The sequence below is a fragment of the Bos indicus x Bos taurus genome, chromosome 17 (assembly GCF_003369695.1).
Source record: "Bos indicus x Bos taurus breed Angus x Brahman F1 hybrid chromosome 17, Bos_hybrid_MaternalHap_v2.0, whole genome shotgun sequence".
Lineage (NCBI taxonomy): Eukaryota > Metazoa > Chordata > Mammalia > Artiodactyla > Bovidae > Bos > Bos indicus x Bos taurus.
The window spans coordinates 38,592,933-38,614,911 of NC_040092.1; positions in this window are offsets into that span (position 1 = coordinate 38,592,933).

The following is a 21,979-nucleotide window of genomic DNA, read 5'->3' on the forward strand; positions in this document are numbered from 1 at the left end:
TAGAGTTGTGTGACTAAAACAAGCAAATGATTACTGCCATGGGGTGGTTACTATTGGCCTAGTGTTGTGCTAGGCACGTTCATGCAATTAACCGTTTGAATGAATGGAGTGTTGTGCTCATACTACAGGTAAAGAGACTGAGACTCAGATGATTAGGGAGTTTTCCCAAGGTGATGTAAAACCAGGCCTGTGTGACTCCAAAGTATGCCCCAGCTGTAAACCAGAAGGTGAAGTACTGTTTCTTTCTTCATCGCTGTCTTCACTACCCCAGGAACTTTTCTTTCATTCTTTGTGCTATTATGATACACAGTTCAACAACGTGCACAATATAAAGCCTGCCAACATTTTCTGAGTCCAAATTAGGTGCTGAGCATTGTGTTAAAAATTGTTTTCCTTTAATTACCTCCTTCAGTCCTCCCAGCAACCAGATATCACATGTACTCATTGTATACCATTTTATATATGAAGCCACTGAAGGTGAGAGAGATGCTCTCGGCCGCTATTTTCCGAGGAGTCTGGTGATGCAATTGTCCTGCCAGAAAATGGAGTGTTTTAAAGCCTCATTGCCTTCCCCTGCACTGGGAATAAATGAACTGGCTTCAGAATTCTTTTAGTTTCTCGAGCATTAAAAAAACCAAACCATCCTGTTGTAAAATTTGTTTTTGTTTTTTTGGAAGCAGGGCGGTTTGGAGTTACATTCTTTGTGGTGTGTTTCTTGAAAAGTTCTGTGGGGCTAATCTGGTTAATTCTGGCTGCTTCCTCTTCCCCCGTCTTTCTATGACTCTGTGCTCTGTTCTCAGGACAGCCACCGCGGGCTTGTGCCTACGGAGGGAACAAGTGGAGGGGGGCAGGGTGCTGAGGCTCTGGGAAGCTCATTTGCATACTTCTTGTCACCAAGGCCGACCACATCCTGGTTAAGACAATGTGCTGTCTGATGAACAGACAGCATCCCCCAGAGTCTGCCTGGAGCTCCGCCAGCGTGTGATCCGCCTTTGTCACAAGGTGCTGTTTATTCTGCCTGGAAGTCCAAGGACAGGACAAACCAGCTAAATGAACCTTTTATTCCTCCCATTCTCTGGCAGGAATTCCTTGGGTCAAAAACATTTATTAATATTAGATTAAGGGAGAGGCATCAGAACTCTCCAAAAGAAGCTTTCCTCACACTGTGGCAAACCTGTCATGTAAAAGGTTTTTACCTTCCTTTCTGGCTGTGAGTTCTTTGGGGATTGGGGAAACTAGGAAACTTGGGACATGCAGTGCAAGGGCGCTAGAAAGATCAAGGTTTGCCAAGATTTTGTGTTGATAAATACTTATTTACACATCTGTTTTCTGTGTGTTCCCTTTCTCTTTCCCTTCTCCCTCCCAAACCAACAGGAAGTGGACTTTTAAACAGTTAGCTGGTGACTGCAGCACAGGCTAAAAATCTAGACAAATGAATCCTAGTTTCTTCATTCTCCCTACACTTTTGTAAATTAAAAAAAAAAAAAGAGTTTGGAGATGCAGTCTCATTTATAGTAGCGAAGGTATGAAATCTATGCTACCTCTATTGATTTTTCTTTCTAACTCCCCTCAATACAATTCAACATTTCCTGCTTTGATGAAAGTATTTTCAAATCTAAACGTGGTACATATTTTAAGGTGGATTTTAACCAGCAATTTTTTTTGGTTGTTGACTGTTATCACTGAAAGGAAGGTACTCTGTGATGCACAAATTGTTTTAATATTTTTAATCTATAATTCCTATAAACAGACTTTGTCTTCAGGGAATAGAATATGCAGCAGTTTCCATTCTGCATTTATGGTGACCTCTTAAATATTTTACAGCCACTCGTCTGTAGCTAGTCCCATATGTGTAGTGAAGGTTTTCAGTAAAGTATTGAAGGAGATATTCGTGGGGGATGTTACTGGAGATGACGTTACAAAATGGTTTGAAAAAGATGCCAGGTGGTGTTTTGAAGGATTACCAAAATTTCTGATAAGGTCTCTGAAGAGATTTCTGGCAGCTGAAGAATAATAATGTTATAGAGATTGATTATTTTGTAGTTTAGAAGCTAAATACTTGCATGTGGTGAGTTTCGAGGTTGACTGTGAAGATGAAAATTAGACCTATATAGAAAACCTTGTGAAGAATAGCCTATGGGGGAGACGGTTTTCTGAACAATGTCAGCTTTTCTAGATTAAGAAAGATCACTAAACTTTAGTGAATGGGTTTTCATTTTTTTTCCATCACACCAGTTCTCAAGATTCAAGGTCAGCCACAGTGGGGAATTTATTTATCGAGGAGGGTAAGCTGTTTCCTACTCCAAAGAGGCAGCTGTAAAAAGAGCAGCTTGATCAAGGCGGCCTATGATAGTGCCATGCGTTTTTGAATGAACATGTTTTCCCACTGATTGGCTCGGTGATTTTGGGCAAGTTTCTTAACCTCTTTGAGCCTCAATGTCCTCATCTGTAAAATAGAGATACTAATATCTACTTTGTGGTATGTGGTTGTGAGCAGTAGATGTTTATAGTATAAGAAGATCTGAGAGCTCAGAGCTCAGAGCTCAGCAAATACCATTTGTTTCCCTTCCTATCTCCCTTCCCTGCTCTCCTTATTTTTCACTTGCTTCATACATACTTGATGGCTTCCCTGATGGCACAGCAGGTAAAGAATCTGCCTGCAATGCAGGAGACACAGGAGACACAGATTCGATCCCTGTGTTGGGAAGATCCCCTGGAGAAGAGAAATGGGCACCCCCACTCCAGTATTCTTGCCTGGAGAATTTCATGGACAGAGGAGCCTAATGGGCTACAGTCCATGGGGTCGCAGAGAGTCAGACATGAGTGAAGGGACTCAGCACACATGCATGCAACACATACTTGCAGTTGTATGTTCACTTCTCTGAGCCTCATTTCTAAAATAAGGATTTAATATTTTTAGGTTTCTCCTGGTTCTGAAGTTGTATAGTATCATGAAATATGAAAATAAATATTTATAATCCACTCTCAGGAGTGTTAATTAACAAAGACATGGTTTTGCATGCTGAGACATGCACCTGTCAGATGGTGCTGTGATGGTCTCTCCTTTTTTCTGTTCAGTAGCATCTTCTTATTGAATCTCACAGAATCTTGGAGCTTGGCCAAGACTCTCTTTGGAGTGATTGAGGCTTCATGCTGGGGGATGGTGAACTCTTGATTGGTAGAATGGTTGCATATTCTACACCCCTCTCTAGTTTCTGGTTTTGTTCTGGAAGACCTTTATCATCACAGAGCTGAGGAGGCCCCTGAAGGCAAGAAATAGGTTGTTTATTCTCTAACCCAGGTGTAATCCTGGTAATCTACAGACTGCCCAGTAAGTAGTAGGTGTCCAGTCAGAGTTGTGAAGTGAATGAATCAAGTTCACCTTCCCAAGTCAGAGGCTATGTCAGAGCTTTATATGCATGATTGTATTTATTATGATATGAATCAAGTACATGTCAAGTAGCCATTTTCTTCCTAGACTTTGAAAAAGTAGATGCAAGAAGGCTGTCCATTACCTGGTTTCTTTACTGTTTCTCCCAGCCTCTGCTTCCCTGTATCCTCAACCCTAGGGTCCTCTGATGACATGCCACACACAGTATGACCTGATATTTGAAAGGACTGTAAGCATTTAGAATATGCGCATTCTATTCTTTCAGTATCCAGTACCAGAGTGTGTTCTCCTTCACACAGGGTCTCACATCCTGCCTTAGCTGTAGCTCAGTGGTTCTTGTAAGATCCTGTGGGCTGATGTTCTTGGTGGCTCCCAGACAGAAAGTGTAAGTTGCTCCATCGTGTCCAACTCTTTGCGACTCCATGGACTTGTAGCCTGGCAGACTCCTCTGTCCATGGGATTCTCCAGGCAAGAATGCTGGAGTGGGTTGCAATTTCCTTCTCCAGGGGAATCTTCCTGACCCAGGGATCGAAGCTGCATCTCCTGTGTTGCAGGGAGATTTTTTACCGTCTGAGCCACCTGGGTGGCTTCCAGGTTGCCCCTAGAAGGCCCAGTTATTTCTTGATTATCTAAGCAACAAGGTTATTGTCTGGAGATTTTACTGTTCTTTAGCATCTCTACCAGAGGGTGGGAGAGGCAAAGCAAAAAATGCTGAAACTCAAGCCAGTGCATTTTGCTACTTGGTTACAGTTCTGGTAAATGACTGGACCAAAGGAGAAGAAAATTGAAGTTGTACAATTGCCATATCCATTTGGCCCATTTCCCAAAGGTTTTGCTGGCCAGCGGGTTTGAGGCTAGGAAGTGGCTGGGGTGTGGTTTCAGAGCTGAACGTTGCCTCTCTCATCAGAAAAGATGAGATAAAACCTATAGGTCATTCCTATGCTTGAAAAGTGGTTGACCAGATGTATACATATGGTTACTGCTGAAACACCACGTGTGGGGTCTGTGTGCCAGTGGTGTGGCTGTGTAAGGTAGAAGGTGGCATGAGGTTTCCTGGTGGTTGTTTTCATCTCAGGTTCTTTGACATTTGGGGCCTGGGACAAAAGTATATAGTTTTGGTTTGGCATTTTATGACTATCCAGCTGGGTTATTTTTTTCTTTCCTCCTCTTTTATGGGGTTGTTTAAGGTTTAGCTTTTCTTTTTTTAACCACAGAATCTGATTTGATTGTGGTATTGTAAAAATTATTTTTTTGTACATGTGCCCGGAGCATCTGGGTTATTGGTAAACTTTAAAAAATACCGCAGTGCATGTAAACATATATAATTTAAGAACCAGTCATGACTGAGGCCTATGACATCCTTTGGAAAATTCTTCCTGGGGAGCAATTCTAATTAACAGGATATTTTATGGTTTCCTTGTTGCATGCTTTATTAATAATAACGCTATTAGATAGAATCTTTTTCTTCCTAGAATTTAAGATTTTCCTATTCTCTTTCTCAGTAACCAATTCTAATGCAATTATCTTTAATAAAAAATGTGGTAAGCTTACAATAACAAACAACATGATAGAGATAAGAACAATGGGATTCTTAAAAAGTAGGAATATTGGAGATGTTCTTTTATAATAAATTCAGTGAAAATGAATTACAGGGAAACCTCATTAAACTGCAATTGATGTATTCCAAAAAATTTTACAATTTAAAGAATATGCTTTTACCCCAATTAAGTAGATCCCCTAGCCGCTGCTGTTGTTATTTTCAAATAAGGATATTGGGTAACTTGCTTGGCAATCCAGAACTATTTTATTTTTCCTAGCATTTGAATTCCAGGTTAAGTTTAATTTTTTTTAAGTAGTAAGGAGACAAATGTCTGAGTGAAACGATGATAAAATTTACCGCCTGTTTCTAACTGTGCTGTGGACCACAGTGAACGAGAATGGTCAGGCTGTGAAATTTTGGTATTCAAAGGAAATGGTGACCTGATTCTTCATTCTTGAACATGTCAGAGTCTAGGGAAGAAAAGGTTGTTGTGTTTAGGAGAGATGAAGTTGCCTGCTCAGTTCCAAGATCCAAGGTGCACACAGTCAGTCTCTGAGAGCAGACACTGTAGCAGCTGGTTGCCTTTTTAAACTTTGGGCATGGGAATGTATTTGAGGTATTTTTTTGTTTGTTTTATTTTCTTTGGCAGGGGAATTTGTGTTATAAAATAATATTTATTAGCAAAATTATTCACCTTGGTGTCAACTGATGGCTGAAAAATACTACGTTAAAACACTGAACCACCACTTCCGTTGAGTCATCCAGCATCTCCCAGTTGACTGCAGATAAGTCAGAACTCCTAAGGATGGCAGGGAAGGACCTGTATAATCTGTCCCCAGACTGCTTTTTCAGAATCCCCTCTCCAGCTGTCCTTTAACTGGACCTGGATCCAGTGTTGTCAAATGGTCTTCCTACATCTCTACCTGGGTCTCAAGCTGTTTCTCCTGCCTTTTCACTGCTTAATAAACTTGATCATTCTGAGTCCAGTTCAGATTCTGGTTATTTTTTAAAGGTACCCCTGTTAGCTCTGAGATCAAGAGATCATTCCTGCTTAGGCCACCTCTTGTTAAACCCATTGTTTGGCCATAATCACTTACTATAAGGCATGGTGAAGAGAACAAGTTTGCCTGTGACCTGAACAGGTTTTACTTATTGTCTGTGTGACCTTTGGCAGGTCACTGAATATACAAGACTCAGTTTCCTTAAATATAAAATGCGTCAGGGTATGGAACTATCCCGATCTGACCTGCCATGGGCAAGCTTCTTTTCTTCTTTATGGCTCAGTTCCTAAAGTGTAACATGGAGATAATGAGTAACTAACAGAATTGGTGTGACGATTAACTGTGTATTAATCAGGATGAGTTAGGTTATGTTGGTGAAAAAACCAAACCCAAGTCTTACTGTTTTAAAAACCGCCACAGCTTATTTCTTGCTCACCCTCCATGTGCATCTCAGGTTGGCAGGAACTCTGCTCTCCAGTGTTCATATTCTGGGACCTTGGCTATGAGAGCCTCCACTAACTGCAATAACGCAGTCACTGTAACGGGAGGAAGGGGGTAGAGTCAGTTATGCATTGGTTCTTAAAGCTGCTACTTCCAAGCGATGTGCATTTAATTAGCCAGAGCCACTCTCATGTGGCGGCTAACTTCAAAGTGAGGAACAATCCCACCGAGTGTGTAGAACAAGGCCTGGAATCACCAGGGAATGGTACTGATGACTGCCTGACTTTGTGTCATGGGGCTGTTTTCTTATGGTCCATTTCATGTTTTGCCTGCCCTTCTATGACATAGGTTCCTTGGCTTCAGAATGAGGTCTGAGTTTGCTGCCCACCTTTCCCTATGATGGGCTTCCCTGGTGGCTCAGTTGGTAAAGCGTCTGCCTGCAATGTGGGAGACCTGGGTTTGATCCCTGGGTCAGGAAGATCCCCTGGAGAAGGAAATGGCAACCCACTCCAGTACTCTTGCCTGGAAAATTCCATGGATGGAGGCACTTGGTAGGCTACAGTCCATGGGGTCTCAAAGAGTATGACACAACTGAGCAACTTCACTTCCCTACAATGGTCAGCATAGATTCTCAGGACATGTGTCACTGAAGAGGTGATTGGAGGATAACCCAGCTGGGTTTTCCCCAGTGCTGAGGGGAAGCTTAGTTCTCGAGTCCCAGGATTTGCTTTTGTACTAAGCAAAGTCTTAGGGAGCATTTGAAAGTAAAGGAAAAAAAAAAAGTAAAATTGTTAGTCACTCATTTGTGTCTGACTCTTTGCGACCCCATGGTCTGTAGCCTGCCAGGCTCCTCTGTCCATGGAATTTTCCAGGCAAGAATACTGGAGTGGGTTGCCATTTGCTTCTCCAGGGGATCTTCCCAACCCAGGGATCAAACTCTGGTCTCCTGAGATCTGAGCCTAATGCAAAACCTCACGGCCTCCTGCTAGCTTTTTTCCTGAGCCCATATGGAAATCTAGGCTGTGGACTCGGTGCATCAAAGCTTCTCCTTCCTTTTCTAAAGGAGCACAGTCAAAGGCCAGGATTCATTTTGGATTAGTCTTAAGCAATAATATGTTAAATGGATTAAGAAGAGGTAAGTCTATTGCATCTGAACTTGGGCTTGTTCAGCTTCAGAAACACACCTGAATTCAGCTTCTCTAAATCTGCAGGAAGGGCTGGACAAGAGCTTTGGTGTTGAGAGATGAAATTTTCAGGTGACGATCACCTGCTGGATTGTCTGAAGTCATATTATCAATATCTTACTTGCTTTTTTTTTTTTTGTAATGATGTGAGGAGTTTATATTTGTTATGGAAAAGTTAACAAATATAGACAGACCAAGGAAAAAAAATCACCATAAAAGGGAAAATTACCCCAAAGAAAACATTTTATTTCTCATCTTGAGTTAATATCGTTTAAACAAAACACCATATACTCTTTCATTGCTATAGTGGATGTTTCTTGCAACACTGATCAATTAACATACTGTGTTATAGTTTCTGTCACTACACTGTAAATTTACAGACAGTAAATTTACATCATAAGCTTGGCCTGATGTTTTCAAAGAAATTCCTTTTTATTAAACAAATTTTAAACAATACATAACAACTGTCTTTCTCTGACTTAGAATTACACATCCCAGATGCAAGCATGGCTTTTAAAAAGTCACAAAAACAATCTTTAAGTAAACAAAATGAAGTGGGCCACAAGGAAGTGGTTCCATGAGTCTATGACTTGACGTGCATCAGTGAAGAGTGAGGCCTCATGAAAAATCAAGATGCTCCGAAAGAAATGGGCAAAGGGGAGTCTTCTCTCTTTTTGGGGCCCTTGACAGGGTGCCAAGGTTGGAAAATGAGATTAATTTTACTGCTGTCAGGGCCATGGAGAAGGCTGAGGAATGGGAGTCTGTGTTCTAAGCATCCACTGCCTTTGGTCTATTTGATCAGGAACCTCAAACTGTCCAAGAGCTGGCTGGCCGCAGGGAGAAGAATGTGCCGGTGGGCGTTTCCTCCGATCTGACCCCATGACGCTCTCCTCCTAAGGCCAGCCTTAGTTGAAGACAGAGTTAGGTAAATGGTGTGATGTCTTTGGTGGACTGACTGCCTGTTTCTCAGAGTCTCTTCCCCACTCCAAGCCAGTGGGGAGGATTTACTGACTCCAGCTTCTCCTTTTATCTCTTAAAGAGGCCATGGTTGGGGGCTGGATTGGGGGTACTACTCTCACTACGTAGACATCACACCTTGAGACTGATTAAGTCAACACAGAGACGGTATATGAAATGAAACATAAGCTGAGAGACCCGGCAGAGAGGACAACCAATATTTGTTTTATGCAGGGGTCCCCACCCTCTGGGATCTAATGCCTGATGATGAGGTGGGGCTGATGTGATAATAATAGAAATAAAGTGTACAATAACTGTAACATGCTTGAGTCATCCTGAAACGATCCCCCCGACCCCCACCCAACCCTGGTCCGTGGAAAAATTGTCTTCCATGAAACTGGTCCCTGGTGCCAAAATGGTTGGGGACCACTGGTTTAATGCATTAGAAGATGGCGTTATTATTATTATTATTAACTCCATCTTATATACAAGGAAATTGAGGCAAGCAGAGGTTAAGACTCTTATCCCAAATGACATGAAAATGATGTCTAAGTTTCCTTGAAGCTCAATATTACATGGTGAATGATCTACATTTTTTTCCTATAAATTCAAATAATGCTATTTCCTGCCTTTCTCTCCTCCGAGGCTTGTCTTTTCACCTCCACGCCCTCTGTATCCCCATTGTCCTATGAATAAACCCTAAGTGTTAGTACCTGGGCCCTTTTGTTAATATCTTCTCCTTTCTAAGTCTCACGCCTCTTTATTTGCTTAAATTCTCTTTTTATTAATCCTCCCTGGTCCATCTCATCCACAGAGATCTCTGCTATGTGAAAAACTCCTCTGGCATTTGTTAGCTATAGTACTTCTTTAGGGCTTACTGAGTAGTGGAAGTTATCTTTGTATAAGTTTATGTGTTAAATCCAGTCTGCACTGTAAATTCCTACAAGGCAGAATAACCTTGCGTATAGTAAACCTTAGTAAACACTAGTGCTTTATCTCATACTTTATGATGTGCTTTTCCTTCTCTATAAATACACATAGTATACTGTAGATTCCATAACCTCTAAAAGGAATGGCCAAATGCTTAATGTTATTATTCATATTGACATAGTCCATGCATGAAGCAACCAGAGGAGATGCTAAATTGAAAACCTGAAGCTTGGAAATATTTATCCTAACTTCATGTTATTTGGTATTTCTTTAATAACTGTAAAGGATTTATGAATTTAATGGTGTATACCAAGTTTTAGAAGGGGTTCCCTAGAAGCTCAAATGGCAAATAATCTGCCTGCATTGCAGGAGACCCAGGTTTGATTCCTGGGTTGGGAAGATCTCCTGGAGAAGAACATGGCAACCCACTCCAGTATTCTTGCCTGGAGAATTCCAAGGACAGAGGAGCCTGAAGAGCTACCGTCCATGGGGTCACAAAGAGTTGGACGTGACTGAGCACACACACATGCAATAAGTTTTATGAACTCCTATATCCTTTATTTGTGCCATGTGCCGAAACAGCAGTGAATTGGCATCATGGGCCAGAAAACCAAGCAACATACACTGTTCTATTTCCTTGAAATCAGTCTTCTCCCCTGGAGTTGAGCTCCTATTGAATACTAATTCTATGTCCATTTCATCAAAGCCTTCTTCAATCCCTTTTTAGAGTCAAAAATAAAGATCTGGGTAAAACCCAACTATCTGTAACTTAATCCTGTTGATTTCAAAACCCTTAGCACAAAAGGAAAATAAGGCCCAATAACTTTAAGGCACATGCATTCTGCATATGTTTTCTCCAAAGATACAGGGTCTTGGGTCTTAAAGGGCTTAAGCTTGAAGTTTGCAACTTTGATAATAAAGGCTGTTTTGTGTTTCAACAGCATCTGATGTTTAAAGATTAATCTGTCTCTAAATCCATCCTGAGGAGAGCCCAGATGTGGTAAATAGAGATGATTCAACCAACTTTATGGGGAAGGATTGGAATTTTGCCTCAAATCCTACCCTTTGGAGACAAGAATCTCTAGTTTGGCAGCATGCATTGATAAAAAATAAGTGAATAATTTTGAATTCTCCATTTCCCTTTGGTTTGTAAAGACAGTTGTGTGTGTGTGTGTGTGTGTGTGCACGCACGCGTGTGCTCAGTTGCTCAGTTCTGTCCAACTCTTTGCAGCAGTCTTAATGTTAGTTAATTGCCAGCAGGTAGATGATTAAAATGTGCTGCGAGAATTTGAATTCATGGATGAAGGGCAACAAAAGGTAGAAACAGAGCCTGAAAAGCATACATAGCTGGGGTTTTCTGGCCTTCTTCCTACAGACATACCAGTTCACAGGATAACCATCGTCACAGCTGTTTACGTTAACATAATACTTTACCACCTGCTTCCACAGATTTTTATTCCTGCTTGATCAGAGGGCACCTGCTTTGTTCTGAGTGCCTTATCTTGAAATAAATCATTTACTAGATGAGGATTAAAACAGGCCCTTTGGATAAAAAAAATGCATTACTTATTTTTGAGCACTGATTTCAAGAATCGTTTTTGAAAAAATTATTGCTGTTGCTTTATATTAGAGATCTGAACTTAATCCCATTTGATTAATTCTTGATTTTATTTTCCAGAGGTTCTAAATCATATTTGTAAATCCCTCAGGGTCCATTTCCTCCTTGTAAGAGGAAAAACAGTTAGGTGTCTGTCAGCAGTTACGAACCTTCTGCCACGATTCTCAGTATATTGGGAAAATCAATTTTCTGAAATTAAAACGAGGCAGTAATAATGATAATGCTAATAAAATGTAGGAGTTCTGATTCAATACAGCAGGAGAGAGGAGATTAAAGTCCTTTGATGTCTGCTGTGAAGAGATATCCCAGAAATGCTGCTCACTTTTAAAATGCATTATTCCTCAAGTGTACTTGATTTATTTATTTTTTATTTAGAGGTTGGGTCTAAGGGTTATTGCCACTAAACTAGTTGCTTCCTGTGTGATCAAATCCCCAAGAATCTAGGAGAAAAGAAAAGACAATTGCATGTCAGAGAAATTATTTTTTGAGCTCCTGGGAAGAGAAAGAAAAAAAAAAGATAATCATTGTTTACTGATTGCTGCAGTAATATTTGCTTTTTAAAATTAAAAATAAAATTACTAGGGGAAGGCTTTTTTCCTCTTGAAAGAAACAAGAAGAAAGAAAAAAAGAAAGAACGAAAGCAGAGGCAGCTTTGCAAGGCTGCTAGTGCCTGAGTAGAATTGCTAACTGGTTCCCTCTCTCTGTGTTGGGCTGTCTGTATTCACTCTATCACAAGCTTGAAGCCAGACCTCATTTGACTGAGCCAAAAAATGGTCCTTTTGTTGCTGTTTTTTTCCCTAGTGTCATCTCTCATGGTTGCCGGAGCAACCAGTGTGTATCCTTTCAGCATAGGTTACTGGGCCCCAGGAAGGAAGTGCTTCGGAGCTGGCCTGCTATTTTTATAGAACCGTTACATAATACAATCCATTAAAGCTTCCTCTTGGTGTTTTATTGCACAAAGGGGAAATTAAGTTTGATGACTCCTAAATGTTGGATGGAGGATGTCAGGTGACTCGGATTGTTTGGCTCAGGCCACATAGCAACAATATTCCTATATGCAATTTAAGGAGAGCTGATATACAGTCACGCCCTTGGCAATGATTGCCCGCCTGCGGATCACTGGAGGAAACTGAGCCCTCAGCTGCTCAAGGGTGCAAGTTTTGTTGACGTGCACAATGCTCCCTCTCTGGTAGGATGGCAGTGAACAATGAAACACTATTCACAGTGAAGGGCAATGGGAATTTTAAAGGTGTAGCACATATGCTTTTAATAGGCAGGGTGATTATTGGAAAAGAGAATTGGATTGAAAGGCAGAGGACCAGGGTTCTCTTCCCAGAGCTGGTGTGGATCCCACGCACATTGCTGTCCTGCCAGGGTTGGATATGCCACTGGGTCCCGGTGGGGGATGCCTCAGGAGAGGGAAAGCACAATAGCTATCTGACTTTTTTTTGGAGAGCACTGAGGGCCATAGGGCTTCTCAGGTGGCTCAGTGGTAAAGAGCCTGCCTGCTAATGGAGGAGACATGAGTTTATCCCTGGGTCAGGAAGATCCGCTGGAAGAGGAAATGGCAACCCACTCCAGTATTCTTGCCTGGAGAATTCCATGGACAGAGGAGCCTGGTAGGTTATAGTCCATGGGGTCACAAGAGTCAGACGCAACTTAGTGACTAAACAAAAATTGAGGGCCACAGAGGCTTTTTGCATTTGCAGCATGACCTCAGGAATTCTCTAATTTCTATAGAACTAGTAGGGTATGCCGGAGAAGGCAATGGCACCCCACTCCACTACTCTTGCCTGGAAAATCCCGCGGACGGAGGAGCCTGGTAGGCTACAGTCCATGAGGTCGCTGAGAGTCGGACACGACTGAGCAAGTTCACTTTCACTTTTCACTTTCATGCACTGGAGAAGGAAATGGCAACCCCCTCCAGTGTTCTTGCCTGGAGAATCCCAGGGACGGCAGAGCCTGGTGGGCTGGCGTCTATGGGGTCGCACAGAGTCGGACACGACTGAAGCGACTTAGCAGCAGCAGTAGGGTGTGCAAGCTCTTCATTCCCCCCTCCGCCACCCCAGATCTTACGTATGGATTACAGCTGACCACCAGTCTGAATTAAAGAAGGTCCAAGTCTACAGTGGGATCAGAAAATCTATCCTGGTCTTTCTATTCCTGGAGGAGGAATGAACCCTTTGACTCCCGGGAGTGATTTATGGCCACAAATGACCTGACATTGGGGTTCCTAGGACTAGAGAGGATCTGAGCTGGCCACAGTTTCCTCTCTTCACTGTCTTCCTCTGCAGCTTAATTCACTCCCATCACTTCAACTAAAACGTGAGGCCTCTGGCTCTTAAATCTCTGTCTCTAGCCTGCTTTCCTTCCGGGCTCATCTGTCTTGTATTCCCAGCTGCCTGATGGAGATCTTTTTCTGGGTCTCTCTCTTTACCTCAAGCTCAACATAGCTAACATGAGACACAAGTCTTTTGTTTCCCAGCCATGGACCCTTGCTGTCCTCCTGGTTTTGGTGAAGAGCTGATTTCAGAGAATGGGAAAGGTTGCGATCATCTGCTCCAGTCTTAATTAGGTGAAGCAGATGAGGCTGAAGAGGTTAGCTGGTTTGTTCAAGGTTATCCAGAGAGCTGAGAACAGAGGGAAGAGCTCTCTCTGCTGGACCGCTACTCCCTTCCACCCAGGCTTGACGGCTCCAGGAATTTTGAACCCTCCTTCCTCACCAGGTTTTAGCAATCCTTCTCTCGTGATCTCTCATAATCAAGTTCCGGGAGATGATAAAGGACAGGAAAGTCTGGCGTTGCTGCAGTTCATGGGGTTGCAAGAGTCCGATGCGACTGAGTGACTGAACAACAACAAAGCTCCCTGGGTTTTAGCAGTCCTTCTCTCTTGATCTCTCATAATCTGGTCTTTATTCCCCATTTCCACTCCTGCCACAATAACTGAGGTTTTATATACCTCTTTTTGTTTGTTATTTGGTCGCTATGTCCTACTGTTTGCAACCCCATGGACTGTAGCCCACCAGGCTCCTCTGTCCATGGGATTTTTCAGGCAAAAATACTGGAGTGGGTAGCCATTCCCTTCTCCAGGGGATCTTCCCAAGCCAAGGACTGAACCCATGTCTCCTGTATCTCCTGCATTGCAGGCAGGTTCTTGACCTGCTGAGCCATCAGGGAAGCCCTCTTATTTACTTCACACTTAAGACTATTTTAGTTTCCTAATTGGTTGCTGCCTTTAACCTCTATCCCTTGAGTCAATATTTTATATGACCTTTGGGTAAATCTCACAGCTTTATCATGTCACTTTAGTATGCAGACTTTTCTGCTTATTGATATTCAGGACTGAGTTTAATTCTCCATAGACCTTCTCACCCCCAACTCGCCTTTATCGTCCATTCCAATCACTAGAAACCCTCTCTTCTGTTGAGGTTTGCTTTATTTGCCTTCATTCCCTCCCACCTCCCCTATCCCCGGTCAGAGATTCCTGGACTGTTTACCTTTATTCATGTTATTGCTTTAGACAGGAAGATGTCTTTTATGAAAATTAATTAATTAATTTTTGGTTGCACTGAGTGTTCACTGCTGCACGTGGGCCTTCTCTAATCGTGGCCAGTGGGGGCTACGCTCTCGTTATGATGCCTGTGCTTCTCATTGCCGTGGCTTCGCTTGTTGCGGAGCTGGGCTCCAGGCCATGTGGGCTTCAGCGATTGCAGTGTGTGTGCTCAGTAGTTGGGTTCTACAGCACAGGCTTAGTAGCCGCAGCGCCTGGGCCCTGTTGCTCTCGGGCATTGTGGGGTCCTCCCGGACCAGGGATGGAACCTGTGTCTGCCGTATTGGCAGGCAGATTCCCTACCACTGTGCCATCAGGGAAGTCCCCACAGGATGATTTCTGATGAAGTATTTCCTATCCTATTCTCTAAGGCTTCTGGAAAATTGAAAAGGTTATGGAGCTGATAGAATTGTAATGAGTATTTTGTGCAAGACTTCAGTCACTCATTCAGAACATTTTGTTGAGTATTTCTATTATGCTCAAGCAGTAGCCAAGAAAGCTATAGTCCCTGCTGTGTGGGAGCTTATTAAGTATAGGAGGCAGGTGTTACATAAAAATTATATAGCCATTAAATACATGATTACACAAGGAACCAATTTATCACAAATGTTTTAAGGCATCTGAAACCTAAGTGAGAGAGCAGGAGAGCAAAGAATACGAGGGAATGGAGGTGAGGGCAGGACAGTTTGGGGTTGAATATACTGAGAGGCCGGAGAAGGCGATGGCACCCCACTCCAGTAACTCGTGCCTGGAAATCCCATGGACGGAGGAGCCTGGTAGGTTGCAGTCCATGGGGTCTCGAAGAGTTGGACACGACTGAACGACTTCACTTTCACTTTTCACCTTCATGCATTGGAGAAGGAAATGGCAACCCACTCCAGTGTTCCTGCCTGGAAAATCCCAGGGATGGGGGAGCCTGGTGGGCTGCTGTCTATGGGGTCACACGGAGTCGGACACGACTGAAGCGACTTAGCAACAGCAGTAGCAGCATACTGAGAGGCAGAGGAGAGTTTCCTGAGGACGTGACAGGAGGGCTTGGAGAAGCCAAGGGAGTGATAAGGGAAAAGGGAGGGTCTCTCCAGACTGAGGGAACGGAGTGGGGAAAGCCTGGAGAAGCAAGCATCTAGAGGTTTTGCAGCCCCTGCAAAAAGGCTAGAAGGCTGTGTCCTAAGACTTTGCAGGACATTAAACCATGTATACAAAATATACTATGTTGTATCTATTATACTGTACACTGTATAAACAAAAAGTTTTGGGAAGCCCCCCCGGGACAGCACCCTATTTCTTTGTAGGCTTTACAGTCTATAGAAAGTCAGATTTCTTTTGTTCTTAGGGGAATCCTACTCTGTGGTAAAATTTCTCCTTAGAAAAGTACACAAATAATTGTGCATTAATAGCAGTGTTTCTTTGTTTTAAAGATACAGTCTTTTAGGGTATTGGGGAGTGGTTTGAGCTTTCCTCAAACCACTGATTTCAGCAGTAAAGTTACATCTATTATGGTTTCTTATCCTAGGAATTTGACCTTATTTTTCCTGTGGGAAGAAGTTTCTTTAAAAGTGTAAACTCCATTTCATTAAATAGATGGTTCACGCTGGAACAGTGATCTCAGGGAACTTCCGATTGTTTAACTTACATTCATTAAAATAAGAAAACATGGCCCCTTAGATAAGGTGATGAAAGCAAATTTGTATTTCTATCAATTTAATTGAGTAATGGATGTATGGCATATAGGAAAGGGAAGAGTTTAAAACTTGAAGATATAATTTAAAATTCTTTTTCTTGAAAACTTTGACCTAAAAAAGCTACTCTGTGTGGAGGGGGAACATAATAGAGCTGGAATGCTGTACGTGACTCTGTTCTATTAATGTAAACAGGAAGGATGGAGAACATTTTGATTTTTTCTTTCCCTTTGGCAAGCTCTCAGGCCAGCTTCCTATGGGTGGAAATGGGCAATAACTAGCAGGGTATGCAGCGGCCTCTTTCTAGGTCTCCTGGTTACTAGCACTGGCAAGAACTTCACTCCCTTGTTCTTTCTTCTTATTTTTAGAGTGTTGATTTTTTTTTTTCCTTTCTCGGGGTTGAGGGTAAGGCAACGGCCTGTCATTATCAGGGAGTGAGGTGAACCACAGAAGCTGGTTTCCCAAGAATCTGCATCCAGCTGCCAACCTGGTGGGTGAGAGTCATCAAGTTTAGTACCACAGGTGGTTTTCCTGTGAAAGTGAGACTTCCTTTAAAGTAGTGTGCGTGCACACACGCAAACACACACACACACATGCTATGCATCCCCTCACCCCTCCATCTGTCAATCTGAGAAAATATATCTCTTGTCCTTATTCTGTTCTGCAAAGATTATTGAACTGTGAGCACGATACTAAGTAATTCCTGAAGATGAGAAATCATTGCATTTTTTTCTCGTGTTTTATGGTGATCCACCAAATACTTTTCTGTGGCTTTGACTAAAGAACAAAGTTTCCCCTTACTAATGAGAAGAAGTCATCTTGGGTTTTAAAAAGGCTTTGGAATTCCTAAAACAGAAATGGTTGCAATATTGAACATTTCGGCCAAACTAAGGTATTTGGGGTTAGGGTAGGAGTGGCTAAAGGGGAGAAACGAAAAGAATAATGTTAGTTTTTTAGTTGATGACAGTCAACCTTTAACATTCTTCAGGTGTAACAAAGTCACACATATAGTGTTGCTATCAAGAGATGCCAAAAATTATGATGAGTTACAACTCTTTATTCTCTTTGGAAGAAAAGAGAACTTTATCTTGGGGTACTTCTGCATTTGGGGGAGGCACTTTGTCTTCAGGCAAACTGGACAGAACCCTCATCAATTATTTTTTTCAAATTAAAATGCAAGGGTCCTTTTTAAATGACCTTGGAACCTGTGAGTACACACCTAGACCCTGTCAACTTGAGCCTGATTATTCTAATCTCCAGTCTGGAGGGCCATTGCTTCTTCAGTTATGTCTGCCAGCTGCAATAGACAGCTGTGAAATCATTAAATATTCAGTGTTTTGATGAGCCTAGGGGTGAAGAATGTGCTTTCCTGTCCTGGTAGGAAGATGATTGTTTTACATGGAGGTGATAGGATATTGTGCCTCTGCCTTCTAGGGGCAGGAGATGTAGTTTAATAGGCATCTGGTATTATGTTTTAAAACACCACTGGCATTTGAGTCCCTCATGTTTTGAAAATGTCTGCTTTTTCATAAGAGAAATTGCGAAGTTGCATCACTGAATTTGTATGATTAGGGACAGGGCATCATACTTATATTGGAGTTTCCAGTTTTATTTTGTCTGCGATTACCTCACTCTTCAGAGTAGGGTAAGAATGACTTTGTGTACTTTCTATCTGGCTACTTCTTCCTAGGCTGATGATTAAGACAAACGACAAAGAAAATTTTATAGAAATTTTGCTTTATTGTCTGTTGGTAATCTTATACGTTGTCTGAGGCTGACAACGCATGATTCTAAAACCAGCATCCAGTTCTCTGAAGCCTCACACTTTACAGACCCTTTCGGTTTTACAACTATGATGATCAGTGCTTTGGGACATTTGCTGAATAAGATGACGTAAGAATTTTAACTATTATTATCTTCATTTTCGGGAATAGGTCTAAGGTCCCAGAACTCCAGGCTTTGACATTATTTGAAAGGTCTTGTCCCATTTCTTATTGTAGAGATGGGGACTAGGAAAGTGAAGTACCTCAGATAGAGCCACATGGTTGCTCTGAGTGCCTGGTTGCAGGCTAGCTGTCATATTGGGGCATGTTTGTGCCATGGTGACTGCTTCCTGTACAGACTCCTGGCACCTGGCCAGGTGTTTCATATACATATGGGCTTTGAGAGAGTACAAGCTGGAATCCTTGTACTAACACTGACCTCCTCAAACCACATTTTTTTTTTTTTACTTATGAAATGATGATAATATTAGTCTCTATTTCTTACAAAGATTAAATCAGATAACCTATGTAAAAATTTAGCCCACAGTAAGTACCCTTGCCTGGAAAATCCCATGGAGGGAGGAGCCTGGTGGGCTTCAGTCCATGGGGTCGCTAAGAGTTGGACACAACTGAGCAACTTCACTTTCACTTTTATGCATTGGAACAGGAAATGGCAACCCACTCCAGTGTTCTTGCCTGGAGAATCCCAGGGACGGGGGAGCCTGGTGGGCTGCCATCTCTGGGGTTGCAGAGTCAGACACGACTGAAGCGACTTAGCAGCAGCAGCGAGTACCCTATGAATGTTGTTGTTTAGTCACTAAGATGTATCTGACTCTTTGCGACCTCATGGACTGTAGCACACCAGGCTTTCCTGTCCTTCACTATCTCCCAGAGTCTGTTCAAACTCATGTTCATTGAGTTGGTGATGGTATCTAACTATTTCATCCTCTGTCACCCCCTTCTCCTCCTGCCCTTGATCTTTCCCAGCTTCAGGGTCTTTTCTAGTGAGTCCGCTCTTCATGTCAGGTGACCAAAGGATTGGAGCTTCAGCTTCAGCCTCAGTCCTTCCAATGAATACTCAGGGTTGATTTCCTTTAAGATTGACTGGTTTGATCTCCTTGCTGTTCCAGGGATTGTCAAGAGTCTTCTCCTGCACCATAATTCAAAAGCATCAGTTTTTCAGTGCTCTGCCTTCTTTATGGTCCAAATCTCACAGCTATTGGAAAAACCATAGTTTTGACTAGATGGACCTTTGTTGGCAAAGAGATGTCTGTGCTTTTTAATACACTGTCTAGGCTTATCATAGCTTTCTTTCCAAGGAGCAAGCATCTTTTAATTTCATGGCTGCAGTCAGTTAGTTATTATTATTAGCATCAATTGCATGAATCATTTAAAATACTTTCAAACCATTGTGTTATAAATTCTACCTTTCAAAACTAGTAAACTAAGTTCACCCCATTCATCTAATATGCTTATTAAATGTCTGCTGTGTGCAAAACAGTGCTAAGTCTTTTGTACATAGAAATGTAAATAAGAAATAATCCTTTCCCTCTAAGGGTCTGTGTGTATATGTGTGTATATGTGTATGGCAGAATGTAAGTAACATGAAATGGGGGTTAAAAAATGGTAGAAGTCAAGTTTGGTGATATATCTTGCTCTGTGTCTATTTTTTGTGACACAGAAAATATATTTTTTGTGATATATTTTGCTCTCCTGTTACTGGCACATCATTTCTATTTATGAGTTTGTTTCCCAGCAACTTCACTTTATTTTTGCAACTTCCAATGATTTCTTAAACTCCTGGTCTCCCTCTAAGAGAGGTTAATTCCACTACATTCAGGAAAACTGCTAAGACCATCAGCTGCCTTGCTTCCTACTCCTGTTGGAACAGTCTGCCTTTTTTTTTTTAACATGCACATAAGAGCAAGATTCTCTAGTGGACTTTAATGTTTATAATATTTCTGAGAACATGATTGTCTGGGGATAAGGGCAGATTTTTCTTACTGAAAACTTACATCAAATTTTTTTCTTAAAGGTTCTCTACCACAGAGTTACAGAGAGCAGAAATATCTTCTGTGGCATCTTTGTTCATCAACCAGTATTTCCACCCATTCTAGGGCTGTGATTTCTCATTAGTTGGGGGTTATGTAAATAAATACTGAGAATTTTCCCTTTTATCCTGAGTACTGTCTCAATTCTGTTACCTATATTTTCTTCTTCTTGCTGTTAAAAATACCCACGTCTCTTTTGTCTTCAAGTAAGTACCAAGTAGTCTTCTCATGTTTTAAATATATAATGCCATCTCATTAAGAAAGAAAAAGACATCTTTATTTCTCTCTCAAGAGTAAGCTCATGGAATGCATATATATATTTTGTACTGATACATTTCTTTACTGTTCACCCTCCACACACCCAGCCCTTACTATCTGCCATTTGGCAGGAATCCCTTGTAGCATGGCCATCTTTTGTCTGTACCCAAAGTGTTTTTTTGGTTCTGATTTTGTCTTTCAAAATATTAATCTCATCTGAGCCAACACTGGTGGTAGCTGAGTTTCTTATTTATCCTCACATGTTACTGATTTCTTTCTCTCTTCTCACCATGAGGATCCCTGGCAGCCCTATGAAATGCAACCTCTGATGTGTCTTCAAGTTTTCTACCATGCCTAGGTGACTTGTAAGTACAGCTCTTACTGTAACAGACACAAGTCCAAAGAAACACACCATTATCAGAATAATGGTGTTATTTTGGATATCTCAAAACTTTTGGTTGCAATGATGCAACCAAAGTAGATAAAAAAATGGTCAAATAACTATTTCATATGCATCAACCTAATAGTTATATCCCTAGGCTTCCCAGGTGGCTCAGCGGGTAAAGAATCCACCTGTAGTGCAGGAGATGCAGGTTCAATCCCTGGGTCAGGAAGATCCTCTGGAGGAGGGCATGGCAACTCACTCCAGTATTCCTGCCTGAAGAATCCCATGAACAGAGGAGCGTGGCGGGCTCCTTTGCATGGGGTTGCAAAAAATCAGACACGACTGAAGCCACTGAACACACACACACAATAGTTACGTCCCCAGACTGAAGTTATTGCTTTCTCCAAACCTTCATTTTCTCCAGCCAGCCTCTTACTCCAGCTCTGGACAGTTGGTTGCCAGGTTAGTTATGTTGGAGACAAGAGTAGCTACACCCTCTTTTCTCTGCCTCTCTTGTTTCTCCTCCATTTCCCTTTATAGCTATTCTCTTATATTTTCTTCCTAACCATGTTATCCCTGGAGTGCCATAGAAAGCTTGCATATCCCTTTGTATAATCTGATCTGTCCCTAGGAGCACTGATTCTTAGGTAATAAGGGTTTGTTTGGGCTTCCCAGATGGCTCTAGTGGTAAAGAGTTTGCCTGCCAATGCAGGAGACGTGAGAGTTCCAGGTTTGATCCCTTGGTTGGGAAGATCCCCTGGGAAGTAGAGGGCATGACAACCTACTCCAGTATTCTTGTCTGGAGAATCCCATGGACGGAGAAACCTGGCAGGTTCCGGTTCATAGGGTTGCACAGAATTGGACTGAAGTGATCTCATGTGAAGAGTTGACTCATTGGAAAAGACTCTGATGCTGGGAGGGATTGGGGGCAGGAGGAGAAGGGGACGACAGAGGATGAGATGGCTGGATGGCATTACCGACTCGATGGACGTGAGTCTGAGTGAACTCCGGGAGTTGGTGATGGACAGGGAGGCCTAGGGTGCTGCGATTCATGGGGTGGCAAAGAGTCGGACACGACTGAGCGACTGAACTGAAGTGAAGTGACTTAGCATGAAGCATGCATGTGGTGTTTGTTTATCATGACTTCTCTGGAGGTCTTTTGTATCTCTTGTTTGAACTTAAAAAAATATTTGTGATTAGATACAAGGTTCTTTCATGCACAATTTTTCATC